Genomic DNA, 22782 nt, shown 5'->3' on the forward strand with positions numbered 1-22782 from the left:
AGGACAGGGAGAAATCAGTTTGCTACCTCTGCCTTTTTAAATCTCCTAACTAGCAAAATTAAACCATGTCTCTTTACTTATTTATTGCACTTGTAAAAAGATTAATGGGGATGTGATTCCTTCAGGCCTTTACATATAACCCCATCACACAAAGAACGAAATTATATAGTGCAGCAAACGAACTAAATTAGCTACATCTATTTAAATAACTGCTATGGAGGAAACAATAAATCAACAAGAATCCTCACAAAAATGTGTTTACAAAGTGTCTTGTAATTTGTTTTAGCAAGGACACAGACTTCTCGCTCTTAGCTAAGCTCACTTCTAACAGTCTATTATCATATCAACTGTTAATGAGTGTTTGCTATAGGAAAGCATTTCTAGCAACAAAGACTATGTATAACTTCTGCCTTACTATCCTTTAAGACATGGCTGGCAACCCGACATGAAATAGATTTTCCTAACAAACATTTTGTCAAAGGCCTCTAATAACTTGGGAGACAATCAAAATTAACTGACAGTGCTTTGTTAAATCAGAAAAAGAGGTTATTTGAATGGTCATAATCATGCAATTATCTCATCTTCACTGTATTTCAAAAGGCTCTATCTATATCTAGTCCTATATCAGGAGTGAGTAGGGGGAGCTCTAATGCTGAACCTGTGATGTATTCATAAATCAGTACTTTCAGAGCCTGTCATGGGCTCCATAATGAGGGTCATTATTCAGGCAGAGTGTCAAAACTACTATCAAAGGACCTTCTCAGAATCACAATCATTCTGTTTCTTGTTAAATAAGCAATGTAGTACACAAAAATGGCAAACAAGAAGCAGGTCAATTTGATACAGTATGAGGGCACAGAGACCTCTAGAGTAATTTACCCTCTGGGAATTCTGATGGCTTGTGAGATAAATTATATACACCCTCAGAAAAGATTAATGGCAATAAAATCCCAGGAATATTTTCAGAAAAAAAATGTCCATATGTACATATGGCAACTTCAGTAACAAAGAAGACATTTTCTAAAGCGGGACACTTAAAGAAAATTATTATTAGAACTGCAAGTAGCTCTTTGGAAAGCTACTAAATCTTATTACAAAGTTGGCAGCATTCAGTGGCAATACCTTACTTCGATTTGCTGAAAGAGTTTATTTTAAAAAAAACTACAGCTTTTCTGCATTAAAAAGAAATAGGATAAAGGGAAAAAAAGGAAAGACAAACTGTCAAAAATGGATTTACTGAGACAGGCTATTATTGACTTCACTTCATTACAAGCAATAACAGATACAAGAGGAATTATTAACAGACTGTCATCTGGACATTTGACCACAATGGCAATAAAAGAAAATTATTTGAAAGTGTTTGAAGGCTGTATTCAAATCACATAGCATAGGTGCTTAAATTAGGCACTGGTGCTACTTCTGTCCTTTCACTTTAGGGAACAGGAATGTAATAGCCCTACATGCAAAGTAGTCTGAATTGCTCATTTGCCCTGGAACTTAAACATTACATTAGTAATGGGTAAATTAGGCAGCAGTGAAGGCATTCGAAATTCTGGCTCAAGATGACTTCTAGATACTAGAGTGCCCAATCATTTTGGGATTAATAATTAACCTCTTCTGACACTGATGAAGTTCAATGTCTCATAAGATTAGGCCTAAGCAAAAGTTCTTTATTTTTCCTTGATGATTAGGTATCTATGTGTTTAGTATATGTATAATACTAACCTATAATATACATCACATATAAACATAGATATAGAGACATAGACAAAATTTCATAGGTAAGTTCATACACAGTGTAACTCTGGAATTACAGAATACTGCAGGGACCCTTACTGACTGATCCTAGGCTTCTCTTAAGGCTCTGCCTAGGAGATATGAAGACAGAGGTACTTAAGCAGGATTTAGGATGGATGACTATGACGTTACCTTGTCAGTAACAGTCTTTAGAGAGAGATGTCCATCCTTAGATTTGTAAGCCCAGATTCAGATACCATTTGAATATAACAGTCACACTGTTTCCCTCGTCCTTATGCAGAGCACTGTTGACTTCAGTGGGGCTTTTCTGCAAGTGGGAGATTCCTGGAGATCTCCACAATTGCAGCTAACACAAATTACAGAATATGAGGCTTTCAGGTGAGCATCTAGGTACCTAGAGCTTTGAAGCTCAGTAAGCTTGTACAGTTGTCTATATTAGAATTTTTAATTCTTTTTTCCATTTCATTTCTACAATTTACCTATATATACATTTGTATTCACATAAACATTTCTATGACATAACTATATGATGCACAATGATAGCTATTTTTGTATCCCCCAAAAAGCTATAAACAAACTGTGGATCAGGAGCTATAAGCCTATTCCTTTTCTCACGTTACCCTTATTAAACAGCAAGGTGAGAAGTAGATTAAAAAGAGTCCCACTAAGTGCCTCATAAATCCCTCAGCTCCACTTTACCAAACTGAATTTTGTCTGACAATAAATCCTACCTTGTCTAGACTTATTGTTTAAGTAAATTTGTATCTGAGGAATAATCAAAAGCAAACCAATTATATTCAGGCATCTTTTTTATCCATCTGTTTGGATATAACTGTCTATTAAATAGTGTTTGCATATGAGGCAATGTTCTATTGTATGCATAGGTACTCAATTATTTAGATTATACATTTGAATAAACTGTGCAGTTAAAGGAGTACCCTTGTAATGTAGGACAATTACATTTTTCTAGCACAGTTTACAGGTTATTAAACTAATATCAATTTGGCCAACACAGCTGGATATAGGATCCTAACCTTCACCTGTGAAAGTTCTTTTCTTTAGGGGTACATTTTACCCCTACAATTATCAGTCATTGTTAGTCACTTCAAATTATATCAAATTATGTAAAAGGGTTTATAGAAAAGGGTTGTATGAATAAAGACTACAAAAAAATGAATTTCACACTAAAGATTGTGCCTTAAAATGTAGGTTAGCTTAATGCAGCTGTAAAAGTCCTGTCCATACACATGATGGATCAGTTTTAGAGGTGCCCTGTCCATAAGAAAATCACACTGTCTGACTAGCATGAAATAATGATACTGTATTGTGTCATATTGTGTAAGAGCAGTTTGCTGAATATCTCATCCTCCTACCAATCAGAGAAAGACTATCACTTTTTTACAAAGGAGAATACAGTTGTCTTTGTGTTGAAGAAGAGAAGTCAAATAATATTAAACACATAGAAATCAGTCAGTGTCTGTCAGTCCTTAAAATAACAGTTTTCAATGACTAATTATGAATATCTCTCTTCTGAGAGAGAGAGAGAGATGTAATTAAATAACCTCATAATGACAGCATTCTGGGCATCTTTTTCTACTGCCTTGTACCTTGTACAAGGTATACTTTGCACTTGTACAAATTGACGTTAAAATAGAGGTCTGTTCTTTAGCATCTGTTTTATATATTTATGTTAAAAGAAGCAGAACAGATATTTAAGAAGATCATCTATTAGTGAAACCATGCTGAAAGTCTGAAGCTGCATATTTGTACTTTTGCAATTTGTACTTTTGTTAATATCCTTCACTCTGAATGCTCCTTTTCTCTTTCTTTTTGGTCATCATTACTGTGAAATAACTACATGGAAGCAAAAGAATTCACAAAAGCTGAGTCCTTTTTACAAGTATGAATCTCCGTAGTCTCCTCTGCACTCAGTGTAGATAGAAAAGCTCCTCTAAGAGCAAGTCAGAGCATCTAAAATTAGTCTTCTACTCTAAATCATCCTCAGGAGATTTTTATCTTTCCCAATTGACTATATGGGGACACAGAAGGTAGTGTTGGACAATCTCATTTGGACTTTTGACCATGCTGGCATCAAAAGAAGCATCATGATACTACTAAATATCCTGATAGTGTATATGAATATACTATTCAGTTAAAGGGAATGAGCACAATATCCATGCAGTCAGAAAAAATAGCTATACAGAATGAACAACTCTTTTAATCACAGAATGCCATAGATTTGTATGTGACTCCATGGTTGTATAATTCATCAGTTTTCCAAGATACTGTAGGATTTCTCATCACACTGAATGCTCTGCCTATAGCTAATGTCCATTTTATTTTAACTGCCTGACTGCAGCTGTTCTCCTCAGCAGTTTTCCTCTAGAAGAACAGCTTAGTGAAGGCTATGAGTATGCACTGCAGCTGGATTGCATAGGGGTGGGAAGCTGGAAAATCTAGCAAACAGTTTTCTCTTAGATTTGGATGAATGCTGGAAGATGAGAGCTGCTTTGGGAAGTTGCACAACCACCCCAGACCAAAATACACATCTTCTAATAGCATGAACATCTAATACCTGTGAAGTCACCTGAGTGCAGTTAACAAAAAAAAATATTGTGAGAAAACAGATCCACAGCTCCCTAGGGAAAAAAAAAACTGCTAGTATATTTGTGTAACTAAGACAGAACTGGGAAGAGAACAGAGCAGTGAATTAGGAAGTAATCTCTGACCAATTCCCTCTTTCCTCCAAATGAAAGTTCCTCAGGCCACTCTGGGCTTAGGAATGGACCTGCATATAACTCTTCTTTTCATCCTCATTTGTTCCACAGAGAACCGGACATGCAATCGGCCCGCACTCTACTGAGTTACAACAGATTGCCAGCAGTGTACAGATCAGGGAAAGGCAAGGTGTCACTTGACCTGTGCCGGGAATATGGAGGAGAGAAAAGAGATATTGTATGTTCAAGACTGAGATCTGGCTGAATTCATAGCAATATCCAGAGGTAGATTTTTGCTAGGTCACTTCAGCTTTCTGCCACTCAGTGTGAAAGCAAAGACACTTCTGATCCACAGTCTGTTCCTGAAGCCCATTTTATTCATTTATCCATACAGTCAAGCTAAGGGGCAAAGAATCACAGTACTATCTTTCCAACTGCAAAGTGGAATTCAGCAGAGCACACTCAGTAATGAGGGAATAATATCTTTTTATAATATTAATACACATTCATTGAGAACTTCAAAGTTATCATGGTTGCCTTGGAGTCACAAGTGCATAGCACATACTCTGTGACACCTGAGGTGAAGCTGAAAGTGCTGAGCAAAGGGACTGAAGCTTCCAAAACACCCTCTTCTCTGCTGCTGCCAGAAAGCAGCATTTGAGGAAACAGGGCAGGGCACCAAATGCTGTCCTGCAGAGCTACTGCCGCAATGGTTTGACTTCCTGAAATTGCTTTGCAAATATAGGAAAGCCGTTATGAGGAAATCATGTCACAATTATCATGGCTCATTGTAATTTCATTAGTGAGCAAGTAACCTGCCAGCTTTCAGAGGCTATATATCATTTTGCTCATTTTTCCCATCAGAAATGGGGAAACGATATAACAAAATGATATAATAAAAGTATCCAACACATGTTTTTGAATGGAAATATGGGCAGACATATACAAATGGCTGAAAGTCTTGTTTTTAATGTGCTCAGTGCAACTGTAAATTAAATTACTACTAGTCAACCATATTTGGTTCATATATATTTCTATTTTCATTAATAATACCTTCAAATGTGCCCTGGTACATGATGCACTGTATTTCCAATATTGTGCAAGTCTCACAAGGCGCCCGTTTCCCTTTTCTTTTTTTCTTTTTTTTTCTTAACTTTGAGGGTGCAAATAGTTACAATGATGTAAAATTTGAATGCTTTCTTTCACGAGTAAATTTCAAACTGTAGGTCCTATCTGAAAGACATTCTACTGAACCAGATCTACTCCAGGCAAACCTTCCAATCTCAGCTTCATCTCTCCTACAATTGAGTAAGAAGATAAAAATAAATATGTGTGCACTCTAATGAGCTAGGTGTGTCTGTTTGGTTAAATTCCACTATATATAGCATTTTCCCTTTGGTATAAGCCTTTACAGTTTTAGTACAAAATTATCCTTTACTCTTGTCAGCCATTCCACCATAACCCTTCAGTCACACACACACTTTGCTCCCTCCGGGTCACTTGTAATTGGTCTCTTTTCCTTTGTGTTTGGTAACCTTTCAGTTTTCTGCAGGCCTGCTCACAACTGACTCAACGCTAAAGAAACAGTGGATAAAGGCAGGCATGAAGTCTGTGCAGAGGATAGGTAGGGACTTGCATTCCTGAATACAAGCCGGTCAGAAAATATATCCTTAGAAGCTCCTTAGAGACCTGGTCCAGGGTATTATACTACAGCCAAGGAGTTACACTTTTTGAAGGATGTCAGAGACTACCACTGTGAAGAGGACCTGGAAATACTCTAAACCACCTGTGACAAACTGCTATTTAGTAGACACTTCAGGCATATTCGGGCAATGATTTCCAGGCAGCAGCCCTGCTGTTTCAAAGACCTCTTCTTCTGCGAGAGCTACTGGCCAAACCCTTAGCTATCACGGTGTGACACTGCACTGCCAAAAGGGACGACATGAAGGATTGGAAATAGTTTATAAGATGCAGACCTTCTTAGGTGATCCTCTCTTACTATACTCCCCCCTCCTCCCAGAGACACACTGCAATTTTTTTTACATGCAAAGGGGGGATATGGACCTTAGGGATTTATTCATGAATAACTTATGCAATGTTTACAGGAGGATTTTTAGGTAGTTTGCTCAGAAGAGTTTTGAATTGGCTGCATAAATTGGTATTCATCAGAATGAGCTTTTCTGAGCAAAATAGGACACTATAACATGTAGGGATCTGCGTTCCAAAAGAGCAGCGAAGACAGAATAATCAGGCATGGGTGGGGACACCATCAGGCAGGCAAAAGAAAAGCATTTTAAAGGATTTGATTTTAGAAATGGAATGAAAAGCTTGCACAAAGTGGCATTTACTGTTATTCACTGTTAACTGTCCAAATGCCTTGGGTGTTGCTACACAACTCAGCATGAGATGGTGCAGAGTCAACCAGCAAAGAAAGAAGAAAGTGTAATCCTCAAATGCTACAAAAGTAATAAAACATACTTAATTATGCATCTGTACCTCACCTTGTCAGTAACCTTTTCAGACTTTGATAGTGTCCCCATTTTTTTACTTATCTGCGCTCTTCCTCATGTACTGCAGCAAGCAGCAAGTTCGAAAAGGCAACATCAGGTATACAATAACTCTCTTTTCCTTCTTGTTACTTTTTTCTGAACTGCCATATTTTTTGCATACCATCCTCATTCTGTCCACTGTCCACTGTCCATTCGGTCCTCATTCTGTCCACTTTCTGTCCATTCTGTCCACTTGCAAGACTTGGGATAAGAACAGAGAGGACATTCCTGGGTGAGATATTGGTAGCCAGAACACGTGCCATACAACTTCTATGTCAGCAGTTTTGCTGTACAGGGCAGCAAGGCACTTCATGAGCATGCACTCCACCTGTGACCAGCTGCAGTAGTGACCATCTCTGAGGTGGAAAAGAAGGTGAATTTGTGAAACTGGTGTTCACAGAACGCTTTTGCAAAGCGAAGTCAGAATGAATCCAGAATGTAACCATTTCTTTTCCTGTCTCCTCTTAGATATCCACACTGAAAAGTCAGCTCTAGTGCCATGACAAGGACTTAAATCAGCTCCTGGAGAAAGCAGCCATAATGAGAAAACCCACTTCTGCTTCTGTTGCTCTGGTTTGGTTTGGATTTTTTTCTCAGGGAAAAGAGGTCAAAAAGCACCACTGTTTCTTTAGTTGCAGCCCTGACTGCTGTGAAGTTTGCATAATTTATGGTGCCATATGACTTGCAGAATACAGCAGACCCCATTTCAACCCACATGGACTAAAGATTTGTATTCATATAGCTATAAAGGAAACAAGGTCACTCCAGACAAGATCTTAGCCAAGCTTTCATGAACTGTAATGCTAGCTTTGTTAAAGGCTATGCATTCTCAGATCTTGGGTAATCATATAAATTTTGGTATGCTCTGTCTGCACGCACCTAAATTTCTAATATGTCCGCAAACATAGTGTTCTCCAACAACATCCTGCGTTTCAGTTTGAAAACGATCATTTGTAACCTATATTATTACTGCACTGATCAGAAAGCAAAAAAAAAAAAAGAGGGAAAAGGGAAATGGAGTAAAAAGCATGAACAGTCCGAGTACGTTGCATATCTGCACACTTCTAGGGAGCAGCTACAGAAACCATATTAGAAGAGCTCAGAAAATTCCAGAAATAGAAATGCTCAGGGGCTATGTCAGTAGCTGTTAAAAAAGTTTTACTGAAAATAAGCAGCCTTACTGATTCTCTGTTCAGTTGCCTTCAAGTGTGCAGCCAATCAGAGGTCCAAGCAGAAAGGCTATAAATTCATACTAGAATTAAAAACAGCTCTGTGGACTCCACAGAGAATTGAAACAAGACCAGGACATGTGTCTGCTGTGAATACCTGTACCCCATTGGATACAATCTTAACATTTACTATTTGGCCAGAAACTGAGAAGACTAGTCAACTATTTGCTCAGAGGTTGGAACGCTGCTAACTATAAATATCTCCAGACTTTTGTTTGCCAACAAGACTCTGAAATGGTGCCATTCACTGCAGCTCTGAAAAACTCTGGTGACACACATATGTATATACTGGAGCTCAGCTAGAGAAATTGAGAAGCTGTCTGAAAGAAAATCAGGAGGGGGAACTCCTCACATCTGTATTTTAAAATACAAAACATACTAGCACTTTTCATTTATTTACATAGGTAATGAGCAGCAACAAAGTAGGGAAGTCTATATAGAAAACATGTATAGGTTTGCTACTTTTTTTTTCAAAAATATAAGTATTGCAAACGTTAGTTTGTGTACATTAATAAATATTCTACTTTGACACTGTTGCAAATACATCAACAACCTCTATAATTGAATTAGTAGCTCTGAGATTTAACTTTGATAACGTTCTGGGGAATGTCCTGAAGACAGAGTACTTGGTTTCATTTTTCAATGAAGTGTTGAGGTACAAGAAAAGAAGCAGCATATTAGTGACTAAATATAATATCCCTCAACATCCCTTGTCATTGCAGAAGCAGAAGAGTTGAGCAAAAATGTTTAAAAAGTGGAGCGTATCACAAGTAAGAACATCTTCTATCAGTGCAACCATCTGGCTTAGGTGTTTATCAGTACGTGTGAGCACAGCATCTAATAGTTGCACAGAATTAAAAAAAAAATCCCCTAGAAACAAAAGATGATTTTCCCTTCCTCTTGTACGTTTTTATATCTCTTGCCACTGGAGAAGAGGGGAGGGGAGAGGAGGGGATCCTCTGGCCTTTGGACAGAGATTTGTCTACTTTTCTGTATTGTTCTCTTCTGGGGCAATCAGTGACAGAGGAGAATCTCAATAAAGGCTAGCAGATCTTTAAAAAAATAGCCAGTGTTCATTCAGTGTCTGAGTAAAAAAGAAATGAATTGCTAACAACAACCATAGCAATGAGAAAAGAAGAAGAAGAATCCAGGTCATATGTATTCAGGATTCAATATCCATTTCAGTGCCCATATTTTAATGTGTCTATTTAAGAGATTACTACTTGTTTTATGACAAACTTCCCTCACAAACAAAACAAAGGAGACAGTTTCTGTGAGAGTCTCAAAGATTAAAACATCAGTGAAATTCAGTGCTTCCCATTTATTTTGTGACATTGCAGTTCAAGAGGGAAGAAAAGAAGTGCCAAACCTGATGTCAGCAGCTACCCACACGGCAAAGGAGAAGTAGAATCCCCCAAATCCTTTTAAATAGCCGACAAAGTGCTATTTTTAGCATAAAGGTGAAGGGTGCAACCTGACAGAAGCATACACTTCTCCACCAGACACAACGCTGCTAACAATGCTGTCACCTCTACCCCTCCCACAGCCACCAATGTCACCATTTGCAGCTCCAGTGCCAGCATCTTCAGTGCCTCAGTCATCTACAATACTGCCCCCTCCATCATCAGCACCAATGAATTTCTCACTATTACTGCTCCTGATACAAGTCTAGCCAGCAGCCCTTTTAAACACCTTTGAGCCTCTCCTCTCTCTCTCACATTGAAACATTTCAGCTGACAGTCTATTTTTTAAACACTCAAGTGCCGGCTTTTAAAGCATTTGATGTCTCTAGCATTTCAGCTCCTTCCTTCACACCTTCTGCTCATAGGGCCAAGTGACATGTGAGGAATTTCTTTTGGTTTCCAAAAAAAATATCCTTTGTTTTCTTTTCACAAGAATTCACCTCATGCCCATGTTTAGCTGAAGCACAATGAAGAAAAAATAAACTTTGTACAGCATTATCAGAAAATATCAACACAGTGCATGCACTGAATTGCTGAAAGACAAAGGAATTTTCAGCATTAAAAATGTCTTTAATTTGTTAAAACTGGAAATTTGCCAGAATGGCTTGCTTGTTAATTTAAACTTTGAACACAGACCTTAAATTGCTGTTTGTGAGACTTCTACAAACATCAGAGATGCTTTTTCTCTTACTTATCTGCACATATTTTTAAGTCAGAGAGCCATTAGACAAATCAATTATTATTATTCAGCTCAAAATTATGTACATTGCCCTTCTTGCTGAATATTAAACGTGCTGTGCAGCTTTTCACCAGGTTCTATGAAACGATAAAACAGCAGAGTGAATTGAGGAGGCTAAAATGAAATGGGAAGAAAACAAATACACATTCCCTTCAGCAGCTGCTGACATAAGTGGGCATTTCTTTCCTGTTTGTAAAAGCTGATCACAAACAGAAGTACCTCCATGCATGCACATTTAGAATGAGTATGCCTTTCCCTAATGGCCGTAAGAACTAGGAAAACAAGGTGCCATCATTAATTTGGAACACAATAAGTTCAGGGAAACTCATCTGTCCTAGTAAACTGACTACCTTTGCAAAGCCAGTATTAAATGTCAAAATCTACAAGATAGCTCACCTTTAACTACTGGATGGGGTAGAAATGGGTGTCTCCATTCTGTTCTCTGCGCTCAGCAGATTTTACTGTGTTGTTAACGGGACTTTTACACAAAGGACTAGAATATATATTTTTTTTAACATTTGAAAGTTTTTTATTCAATCAGTACTTTGTTGGAGTCAGTATTGCTTTGTGAGAAAATATACTCTCTTTTAGAATTTCTCCTCTAAGCTGAATCCTGCTGTTTAAATCCAAGTATAATTACCAGGAGCATCAGAGTTCCTGTTTCAGGTTCGCTCTAGATTCAGGAATCCACATCTACAATCCTTAGTCAGATCACTTTTAGAATAATTTGGAGATGGGTTTTAAATCTATGGAGAAGATATTTGATTATTCTTAAAGGAAAAGACTAATCAAAAGTGCTCAAAAGTATTTTGGCGATATAAGACATCTACAGAAGAGCTGGTTGTCACAGATTTGACACTCCTCTGCTTTTAAAATCAGGCTATTTTAAGCAATTTCAATCTGCACCACAGAAATAATTAATAGTTTCCAAATGTCTCTGACACTGAATTGAATAAATCATTCAGACTTTTAATATATGTAATAGGCCAAGAATCTGACCCTACCTATTTAGGTAGAAATGAACCGCAAGGGAAGGAGGAGGCAAAATATCATCCATCTTTCTTGGTCCTTCATTGGACTCAGCTGTTCCCATCAACACAGAAAGCACAAATTCTTATTGCTGCAAAAGCAGATTATGGTCATGTCCATTAAAAACACACGTGCAATCATATATTCCTAGGCTCTTAGAAATACATAACTTTTTGAACTACACCTAGAACTCTTTTTTTATTCTTTATTTTTATTTAATACAACCTACATTCATCTGAGTTGATCCATCCTACTATTTTTAGTACTTAGCTACTTTTTCCAGTTGTGGTACTTGGATAAAAATAACAACTTTAAAGTCATACCAACATGTGACAGGAAAAATTTTACAATGAGAAAAAAACAAGTTAAAAATCTATTGTCTCATATCACTTTCGCTATGGAAGTACAGCATAGGAATAAAAGCACAGGAAAAATTAACAAATGGGAAGGGTGGGTGTTTATGAAGCAAATAAAATGCTAATTTCCTAAAACAACTTAGTCTGACAGTTCAACACAATAGTGGAAACACTAGTCTATTCCCATGTATAATTTTTATGCGTCACAGCTAATGCCCTCATTTTACAGAAACAGATTTATAACTCATTCAGAACCTGATATTCCAAGTTATTCACAAACATTGCTCACTGTCAAAGAATATAGCTCCAGAGCAGTAGTATCACTCACAGAACAATGCCTTTTGAAATGTTGGTTGTTTGCTTAAGATATGCACATGCCTACACACCCTAGCACTGTACACTCGCTACACTAATGTCTTATTAGACTCTAGCCCTCAAATATTTTGCTTTTACTCTCTTTTATTTGTTCTAATGTTCTTCAAACCTCACACTCAGAAGGAAGCTATGTACACTTCATATGTACGTGACCCTCATGCGAAGGATCAATATCCCTGCCCCTTACAGGATAGGGGCATGGTAATGCATCTTCAGGTACCCTCCCAGCAGAGGGCAAACTTAGACTTTTCTGTCTGTACGTTGATAACTAGTTGTGCCGGCTAAACTCATTTCTGACCCAAATTGTTACTTTAACCCAAGTCTTACTTTCTGCTCTTCCATATTTGACTGGGTCTTGAGATGAAGTCAAAGAGATCTGGCTAACATTTAATAGTCACTGAGCTAGTTGTTTTCCAACAAGGCTATTGCTGGAGTGAGAGAAAAAGAAACAATACCCCCAAATAGACCAGTGGCATCAATGGACCATACCCTGTGTCTTTTCCGCTGTAATCACAGTCAGGCCAATTTATTCTGTTTTGCCTAAAGGCACCATAATGTTTCGAGAGAGTTCCTTCTGTGCTCTCCCCAGGAGAGTGTGACTAATTTCCCACTTACTCATTCCCTCTTCACTGCACACACACTTTTTTGACATCCTTCCCTAGATGTCTCTTTTGGCCCAGCTAGATTCTGAGCTTAGTTTCGAGCTCTGTGCTACAGCCTGCTGGCCCTCAAACCTCCACTTCCCTGTCATTCTCATAATTCCTCATAGTGACCACTTTATAGTTTTATGCCCTACATCCACTCTGCCGCTTGTGCCAAGCCAAAGTTTTGTATCCTCTAAGGAGTTTAAGGACCCAGGCTTGCAAAAGATGACATATAGTCTAAATGTAATTCATGCATGTCAATGAAACTCCTTCTTGAAAGCTAAGTTCTATCCAAACAAATGACTTTGCAGGATCAAGGCATTAAGTTTTAACTGACTATATACCCAACATAACTAACACCCTTCTTCATTCCTCCAAGGAAACTGATTCACCTTCATAACTCTTTCTGCTGTGGGTGCTCATTTACCATTCTGACATAATCTAGTGCCTCACTGCATGATGCTGATGATATTTTTGTCAATGTGAAGAATGCAGTACAATTGTTGCAGAAATTGTCTAAGAAACTCAGACCTTAATATGTACCATCTGTTTTACAAAAAAGCTCAATGTGGTAATGCATTTGCAATACCAGAAGCAATATCTCTAAGACATGAAATGAACATATGCTGTCTAAGAGCCTTCAGGCTGACATTGAAAAAGAGAAAAGATCGTACTTCAAGGCAAATATTGTCCCAATAGAAAGACTGCCAGAACCAATATGGCTCAGTCTATTGACAAGTCTCTGGTGAACAACATCATATAAAGACATGCACATTGTTATGGGCTGTACAGCTTTCTGCCCCATTTTTTCAGCTTGGGAAAAAAGTAGAGAACACCTTCACTGTCACACTGGCTATCCTCCTGTTTCAGATCAACAGATGTTGTCAGATGAAGACATCCTGTCCATTATTCTTTGATTAAATGATTTTTTTTTTAAAAAGGCAATGAAACTCACATAGCTTCTTGTACTAAGTTAAGTAAGCAGCCTGCTTGGAAGGAAAGAATAACTGAAAAAAATCTCTGCTTTCAAGTTTTGGGGTTTTTTTTTTTCATTCCTAGCATGAATATATTTTATGCAAGAAGATATCTGTGCTACTGAAGCTAAAACGATGTTGAAGCTAAAATAGCTAGTAATGAATTTTATACATATCAGAAAATACAGCAATTTTATTTTAAAGACTATTATTCTTAAATGAAAGGATCTGAGCTATTGTTCTGTCAGCCACAGTTTATATCAGCATAATCTTAAATTTATATTGTTTTCAGAGAAAGCATAAACAAAAAATGCTATATCACAATAGGAAGAAATGGCTATCTTCAGTGAAGTTTTCATTGTCTTCCATTATAAAGCCAATTTTGACAGTACTCTACTCTAATTTTGGTAAATTAGAAAAATTCTCTGAAAAATGTCGTTCATACAAAAACATTTTTGTCTGTTAGATATTTGGAGGAATTAAATAAGGCATTCATTAAATATTTTATATACAAAACTTTTGGTTTTTTTAAGCCATTTTTAATTGAGAGGGAACTAGTACACACTATATATGAATTTGCTGCTTTCCATAAAAAACTTCAATACCTTTAATAGTCTGGAGGAATCTAGTCAATTCATTCTGAAGTTAATGGCAAGGTTCTTCCACTAGTGATCAAATTAAGTATTTTGTTTCAGGAATACTCCTGTTCTTTTCTGGTTAGAATACTCACGGTTGCTTAAAGATACTACTTGGTATGGCTGAGGGAATTTATAGCTATTTAATAGACTTGATTCAACTATGAGCTTTTAGGTTCTACTCCTATAAACTTCTGCTGATGTCATTAAAACTATAACACCTTAAAACTGAAGTACCACCCAGATGACTTGAGCCCAGTGTTTGCAGACCTAGAACATACGTTGTGGAACTTAATGGCTTCACACTTTAAGTTGGTTGAACCTTACTAAGGTCTTGTAGGCAGATGGGGATTCGGGAAATCCATAGCATTTCTCCTGTGGGTTTTATTCGTTCCACAGGAGGGAGTCTTTCTTCTATGGATTATAGATGTTACAAATACTCTAAAGGAGCTTGTAAACAGGACTTGAGGAAGCTGTCCTCCTTTAGATTTTAGAAGCTCTGCAGGAGGTAGTTCTTCCACTGCAGATCTTAGAGGTGCAGGCTATTTTAAGTACACTGTAATTCTAATTAACTACACCATCAATTATGTCAAACAAGGGCACAATCACTGACCTTTCATTAAAGGAAAAGCCATCAAAGCAGGAATTTTTAAACCATGAAAGGGAGAAAGACCAAAGGAGGACTTCACATTGCCATCTCTGGTGACTGGGGTGGATACAGACATCACAGCAGTGGGAGAACCCAGTAGCTACTTTGCTGTTTTCCTGTCATGTGGTCAGTTTTTCCTCTGTAATTGGAGGTGCTGACAGCGAGGTACAGCCTGCCCATGACCCTACCCCTTTCTCTTCCCTCCTTCCCCCCAGTAAATCTGCCTGTAAGCTCTGTATATCCACAAGATGAGGACTTTTAAGACCAACATAGTCACTTTTTCCTATAGAGTCTTTTCTGTAATAAGAAAAATTGGCCAGATTCAGAGAAAAATCATTCTGAATATGAATTTTTTTTTTGACTAACTGCTGCTGTGCAAACCAGATGAAAGAAAAATAAAGCAATAGAAAATACGCAGTGTTTTAAAGGAAAATATGGGGAAAAACTTTTGTTACTATATCTATTGACAGCATGAATCAATATTATAATTGTTATTAGTATACTGAATCTATGAAAAACTGCAGATAGGCAAATTAAATGTTGACTCTTAAAGACTGACAGCTAGTAGAATTAAATATTGTTGTGGGAGTTTCAGAGATTATTTCTGGATTTTTAAAGCTTGGCATGCTTTAAAATACTAAAACAATAACAGAGGTTTCAATATTTAGAAATATCTGCCTTTTCAAATACAATTTTCAGTGCCCCGATAAGATAACATCGTTTAAATTAACAGACAACTGTTTTGAACCACTGCTTTATCTTAACTAAATTTTTGTCTGAGAATATTTCAAAACCTATGTAAAATAAATTACACACACCACCAAAAGCAGCTAAACGGATTGTTTCAAAAAACACATGTTAAACAAATTTCCAATAAGTATTGCCATTAAAGTTTGCAGTATGAAAAGCAAACAGATGGAAGAAACATTTGTTCTCCCAGTTTTGTTTCTAAAAGGCTTTACATTAACTCTTTCATTATGTTTTGGGCCGTATTTGAGGAGAATCAATACTGGCATTATAGATCATCTTCTAAGATCTGACCTGATGTCCAGGTATGCCTATTTTTTGTCATTAAACAGCAAAGAAACATACCACTGAACAAGTCTATTGTCAATGAGGTTAATCCAAGCAACTGTAACCAAAGGAGTTTAACAATTTTAGTTAAAAATTGACCTTCTTATGAAAACAGTAAAATGAATCTCGATCTGAAGGTCTATCTGCTATGCCTAGGCAACTCAGACTTCATCTGAAAAGCACTCCAACCCCGTTCTATGTACCATAACCAGAACAGGAATGCTGGAGGCAAAATCTGTTAAGACTCAAGTAAAAAACCATTTCAGTGAGAATGAGAGGGTAGGACTTGATCAACTGTTGAGCAGAATTGACTGGGAAATGAGAAGAGGCACTGAGAAAAATGGAAGAAATCAATCAAATAATAGACAAGATAAAGTCCTCATTATCCAGAACTCGGAGAGTAGGAATTGATCTCAGCTAACACAAGCTGTTAGTTGTTAACAAGTTAGCTGTTCAAGCTAATCATCTAGGCTCCCTCTCTAATCAATGGAGAGAAATAGGCACCTCTAGAGAGTAGTCAATCTCATCTATAATATATCTTAAAATAGGATGAATTGGCCCTGGAAGGGTCTAACTGTCTTCACTGGCTGTAGTGTAAACCTAGACACCTATCTTTTAAGCTGGTAAAGTTAGATAAGACGAATGATTCTTTGAACTGTGAAGAAGAGGCACAGGGCTTAAGCAAACTCCTCTGATCTTCCCCTCCATCCTCCCCATCTTCCCATAAATATCTGCTTTGCTGACTGCCTCCTCTGTATTGTTAAAAAAAGTGGAGAATGTCTTCAATTTCTCTGACAATTTGATATCATCTTATTCTCTGGTTTGCCAAAAGCTCATATTGCACAGTATACTGCAATTGCTGCTCTGAAATGCTTCGTTTGAGTTTTGAACTGCAAGTGTTATTATCACAAATAACTGTCGTATACCTTCTATTTTCAGTAGCACTGATACTGTATGAGTGTGAATCATTGTTCAGACCCAGGGAAGAATAGTTTTTCCTTGGAAATCTAAACCAAGAGCTAAAACAAGACAAGTAATAGAAATTAAAGGAAAGAAGAAAGAAAAAAGCAGAAAGGAGAAAGCAAGCAAGCAAGCAAGGAAGGCAGGAAGACAAATATTTTATAAAAGACTTGCATAAGGAAATGCTAAAACATTGCAGAAGGATGCCTGTCTATCTGGGACAACTTCTGAGGCAAGGCAAGCTAGTGCGCAATTTGATGGTAAATATTGATCTGCTAAAGGGTCATAGACAGGATTCTTTTCCAGGAGACAAAGAAAGAACAAATGTTTAGGTATACTACCTACAGACCTGCAAACCCTGCACTACAGCTGTAAAATAACTTGGTCTAAAGAGTGTGGCTACGCAGACTATGTGTGAAATATTTCACAGGCAGAACATACACTACAATATCGGAGAAGTTACCATAGTTCTGAAGGAAAAGCCCTTCTAAAAATATTCTAGATATAGGCAACTAATACTTCCTCTAGAACAAGGTTATGTAGAGAAGAGGAGAAATGAATAAACAAACATTGCAGACAACATAGAATCAAGTATATGATTTGTAGTTTGGGTTTACTAGAAGTGCTAATGTAATTTACTATATTTTTTATGCATGGATTTGACAGAGGGGGTGAGGATTAAAAGTCTAGTCACCCTACCATTGCTCCTTGATCCAGCATATGGTTGAAGAAATGTGATATAACTGAAGACCACACAGTTTCCTCATCAGGTTTGCAGTTGCACTTTGCTCTGTTTTATATTTCATGCGCTACCATCATTCAGTTGCCTCTATATGTTTTAAAGAATTTTTGAAAGTAGGAATCTTTATGAAATATCACAGCGGTTTTTACTTTTCCATTTCTCTATCTCATAGGATGGACTTCTCTTGTCTTGCATGTCCTTAGTTAAAAGTTGACTCATATACTTACATTCTTCTTCACTACAACAGTCATCACAGCTTAACAACTACAGAAAAAAAAAAGAAATGAAAGAAAATAAAAAAGAAAAAAAAAAGCTTTGAAATGGTTTTAACTTAAAAAGGAAGGACTGTCCAGGAAAACATGCACAACAAATGATACTTTTTTCTAATGTGGAACCTGCACTTTGACGATAATTTTCTTCAGATTTTCCTCTGATGAACTGAACTCTTGTTCTTTAACATCTGAATTTTATTATTGGTGATAATGAGCACTGTTGAGCATGTGGGAAGATTTAGATCAAGTGCAACAGCAAGCCAAACCTGAACCTTGACCTTCTCTTCCAGCCTCCTTCATGATGTGCTACCAAGTAGTTTCTATGAAACAGCTCATTTTCAAATGCTTTATTTTTTGCTTTCCTCATTCAGGAATAACTAAAGAAAAATGTTGGTTTTGGTTTACAGCAAGGTACTTCACATATTTCTATTTATTGTAACTAGCTAGAATACAATAATAGTACCTGTTGTTCATTCCTTCATTGCATATACGTAACTCATACAATGAACTGTAGTGGGTCAAATAGTAGTGACTAATAAGACTAATAAGACTTATTCTATGTTGGAGCTAACAAATCCTTTATCAGTACTTCAACCATTCTGCTTACATGGCCTCATTGTTAAGATTATGCCTTTCATCTATGGGAACTAATCCCTTTCATATACAATTTTAGCAAGAAGCTTATGAAATGTGTATTAAAGCAGTATTGACTTGTCCAACAATAAAAAGTACAATTAGGCTTCCAACACAGAGCATTACTAATTTGCATAAAAACCTCTCTAACCCGTTCCTTTTACTGCAGAATATAACCAAGAGGTTACATTCTGTACTATGCAACCGTAATTTACTGTAAAATCAGTAGTCAGCTGTACCTGTGTAATAGTGTTCACTTTCTTTGTGCAAATCTTTTAAAAGTGAATTTACATGCCGAATGTATCAATAGGAAATAACATTAAAGATCATTACTCTGAATGGCCAAGTACAACGGGTTCCTTTGATAATATCCTATAATGCAATAACTCCAAACTTACTTATCGAGAGTCCCTATCCTGACAGAGTCATGGACAGGGTCATACTGTAGACCCAGCTTTATCACACCTTGCAGTTGCAATAGCTCATTTTCATAATGCACTATTTAAGCAAGAAGCTTATACAAACAGCAGAGGAGTAATAATGACCAGTCTGTGCATAAAAATGTATAAATAGTTAGGCTTCCAACACTAAGCATTTCCATCTAAGAAGATTATTTAATATCCCTTTTGCAAAATTTCTCATTTCCATAACCAAATAGATGCTATTGTCTATTCACTCTCCAAGTACAACACCTCTTTGTAACACTAAAGGAATTTCTTTTCTGTGTGTACTCTGGAATATATTAAATTAGACTTGTAAAGTACATGTCAACTAGCAAGTAATGATAAGACAAGATTCGTACAGGGTTTAGAGTCCTTAGAATTCTCCAGAAGAAAATCAAAAGAACAGAAGACTTGCCATTAACTGCCTCTCCTTACAGAGACCACAGAAATTCTTCATGACTAGAGATGATTAGCCTTCTCTTCACTTGTTTAATAAAGAACAGTATTTCCTTACCAAGGTAACACAAGATGACATTGCCTCAGGTCACTGCAGGGCATGTCATATCATGTAACACAACATAACCTGATGTAACCTGATCCAACAGGCCATGTGCCTGTTGCCTGTTTGTAGAAAATACCACTTTTTCAAAAGAGAGGACATGTCACCATGGATAACAAAACGTTAGCTCTGCCTTTGAGTCCAAAGGCTTCTTATGTTCACAATTAACTTGGAGTTTAAGTCCAAGTAGCAGGGAAAGGGAAGAATTTCCTTTTCCGTTATTGGGTGTTGCTTACTGCACTGACAAGGAAATTTCTATATTCCTTTTAGAAAAACTACAATTAATCAGCAAATGTTTAGATTACAGTCTGAATATGCACTGAATATGCTACCCGAAAAACATGGAGAAAAAAAGGAACTGAACTCATCGAGACATAAAAATAATTAATCACTGATTCTACAGACCGTGGACATATCAGTCTGTCCATTTCAAGATCAATACAGGTCCCACAAAGCTCTTTATTTTGCTAATAACTTTGACAAACAAAAGATGGCATATTTCACAAGAATTACAGTGAATCTGGTTATAAACAGTAAATATATTTATTTATTCCGTTATTAAGGCAAGGAAACACTAAACTGTTATGAAAACTTAAAACTGATATATTGTTGATCAAACGATCACATAGCCAATAAACTCTTAAAAATGTTTAATCTGAGATGAGCAGTGTAAAGTGATTTTATTAAAAAGTCCAAAACATATAAATACCTTAAATCACAACTTTTCAAACCATAATCCTTTTGAACTGTTTGCTGAAATATATACCAAGTGCTATGGAAATATATTTTTGAAAATCAATTGCAAGAGAAAGATAAACTAAGATTACTCCAAATTACCAAGTAGGAAGCCTAAATTTTAACAGTATCTGAAAGGTTTTCTAACTATATAAAGTAGCAAAAATTTCTTTCACATTCACATGATGAAACACCAAACATAATACAGAGAAATATATCCAAATTCTGACTAATGCTGCAGCCTTCAAGTGAGTACTTGATATTTCTACATCTAATTGATTTTTACTATGTCCCTCAAAAGCAAGAAGCATATTCAGTAAAGAATAAATGACCTCTTGATAAACCAATAGCTTAGTTTGCCAGCATATCTAAAAGTTTACCAACATACTTAGTAAATAACAAATAACAACGTGACTTTTTTGTTACAGCTTTAGTCTTTTGGGACTTCAACCCCTTCTCTTACAGTCATTTTAGGGTAAGATATCCTTCTTTCTTCCTTTTTGTTCCAAAGCACCTGTTTGGGAATTGCATGGAGGATAGTCATTAACTAAATAATAATTTTTCTCATTACAATCACTTGTGTAGGAATTGAAGGTTCAAGCCTTATGTTACCCACTATTTTATACCATGCCTTCAAATTCTGTTTTTATTAAATAGTGTGCTGTTTTAGCATTCTCCTTTTTATGTATACACTAACTATATTTATATAAGGACTTCCAATGAAGTCAATATGACTACAAACTAATATTTTACAGAAATGAAGACTCCCAGAAGCAGGGAACTGTTTTTGGATATCCAAAATCCATTATTTTCATCTGCAGTTTATTGCCTTTGCAAGAAAGAGTGTGATAAGAAGAGGTGCAAAATTAGTGGGCTATTTATAAATTATGGCTCTTTCTCAGCCCCACAGGAAGCTCAAAAATCAGTGCTTCACAGATATGAGAACAATTGAAAAAGCTAGATCTGAATGCTTTTTATATTTGAGACAAACTCCGATCTCTGAACTGAACACCTAATTTGATAAAGCTGAGATTTGCATCTGAACTTTGCATCCTGAGCATGTTTAGTTTAGAAACATTAAATTAGTTTTAATCCTCAGCAATGAAAACCTGCCACCATTCTATGCTGGTAGCAATATACAAAGGCATGAGCAATACAATCATCTCAGAGGAAATGCTGCTTTGCTATTTCCCCTCAATTTGACCCTTGCTAGCATGCATGAATCAAATCAAGCGCTTGAAGATTTTGCAGACCTGGATTAACATATTTGCAAGGCTCAGTTGGATTTTCAGGAAGAAAGCAGATATGGAAAGAAAAACTCTTTGTTGTTCATGGAAAGTCCGATAAACATGTGGTCAACACCTGGATTTTAAAGGGATTCTATTCCTTGCTCAATAAAAGTACAATAGCCACCTTCTGAGGCATTCAAACAATAAAACAAGATGATAGCAACAAAAGAGCTGCCACATGACATTTTTTTCACCTCTTTGATTTTGTTTAATAACAACGAATCAATTTTTAAAAACAACACAATAAAGTAGCAGCTTAAAAAGAAAAAAACTTATAAAATGTGCGTTAAAACATGGGAACACACATACTATGAGGCATATGTTTTCCTAATAAACATTTGATACTGTGACAATGTCATATTGGTGCATGCATTTCCATATGACAGTGTTTCGCATCTTAGAAATATCTGATAAAACTGGTGTATGCGAATGTTACAAAATACATGCTTACTAGAGCTTCTGTACCTTCCACTGACCTCTGCAGGGTTAATGAGTGTAAATTCAGTCCTTTAAGCATAAAATATTGCTGTTTAGTACAAGCAAATATATGCACAAGAGATTATGCTAAATTAGGATTGAATTCTTGCTAGCTTTTCTGCCAGTATACATTAAGAGAAAGGGAAAAGGCGTCTCCATCCTAGCACAGCTCTCAAGTAATCACAAGATCCATTGGCATAGCAACTCTGTTGTAATCACTGGACCGATGTCCCTATTCAACTTGTAGAGTGAATTGGAATTACTTTCCTTTCACCCTAAGGTACACAGTAAATATAATACTGCCACCAGTAGTGCATGGGCCCAGGGGAGAAGAGGCAGACTTGTAGATCATCTTTTTGTGTACCAGACAGCATGCCTCAAAACTGGTTAAACTAACCGATCTGGGCAGGAAAATACCCTCCCCTGAGGAAGCAAAGAGTAACTTACTCCTTCTTAGAGATCTAACTTTTTACTGATCTGA

The sequence above is a fragment of the Struthio camelus genome, chromosome 1 (assembly GCF_040807025.1).
Source record: "Struthio camelus isolate bStrCam1 chromosome 1, bStrCam1.hap1, whole genome shotgun sequence".
NCBI lineage: Eukaryota > Metazoa > Chordata > Aves > Struthioniformes > Struthionidae > Struthio > Struthio camelus.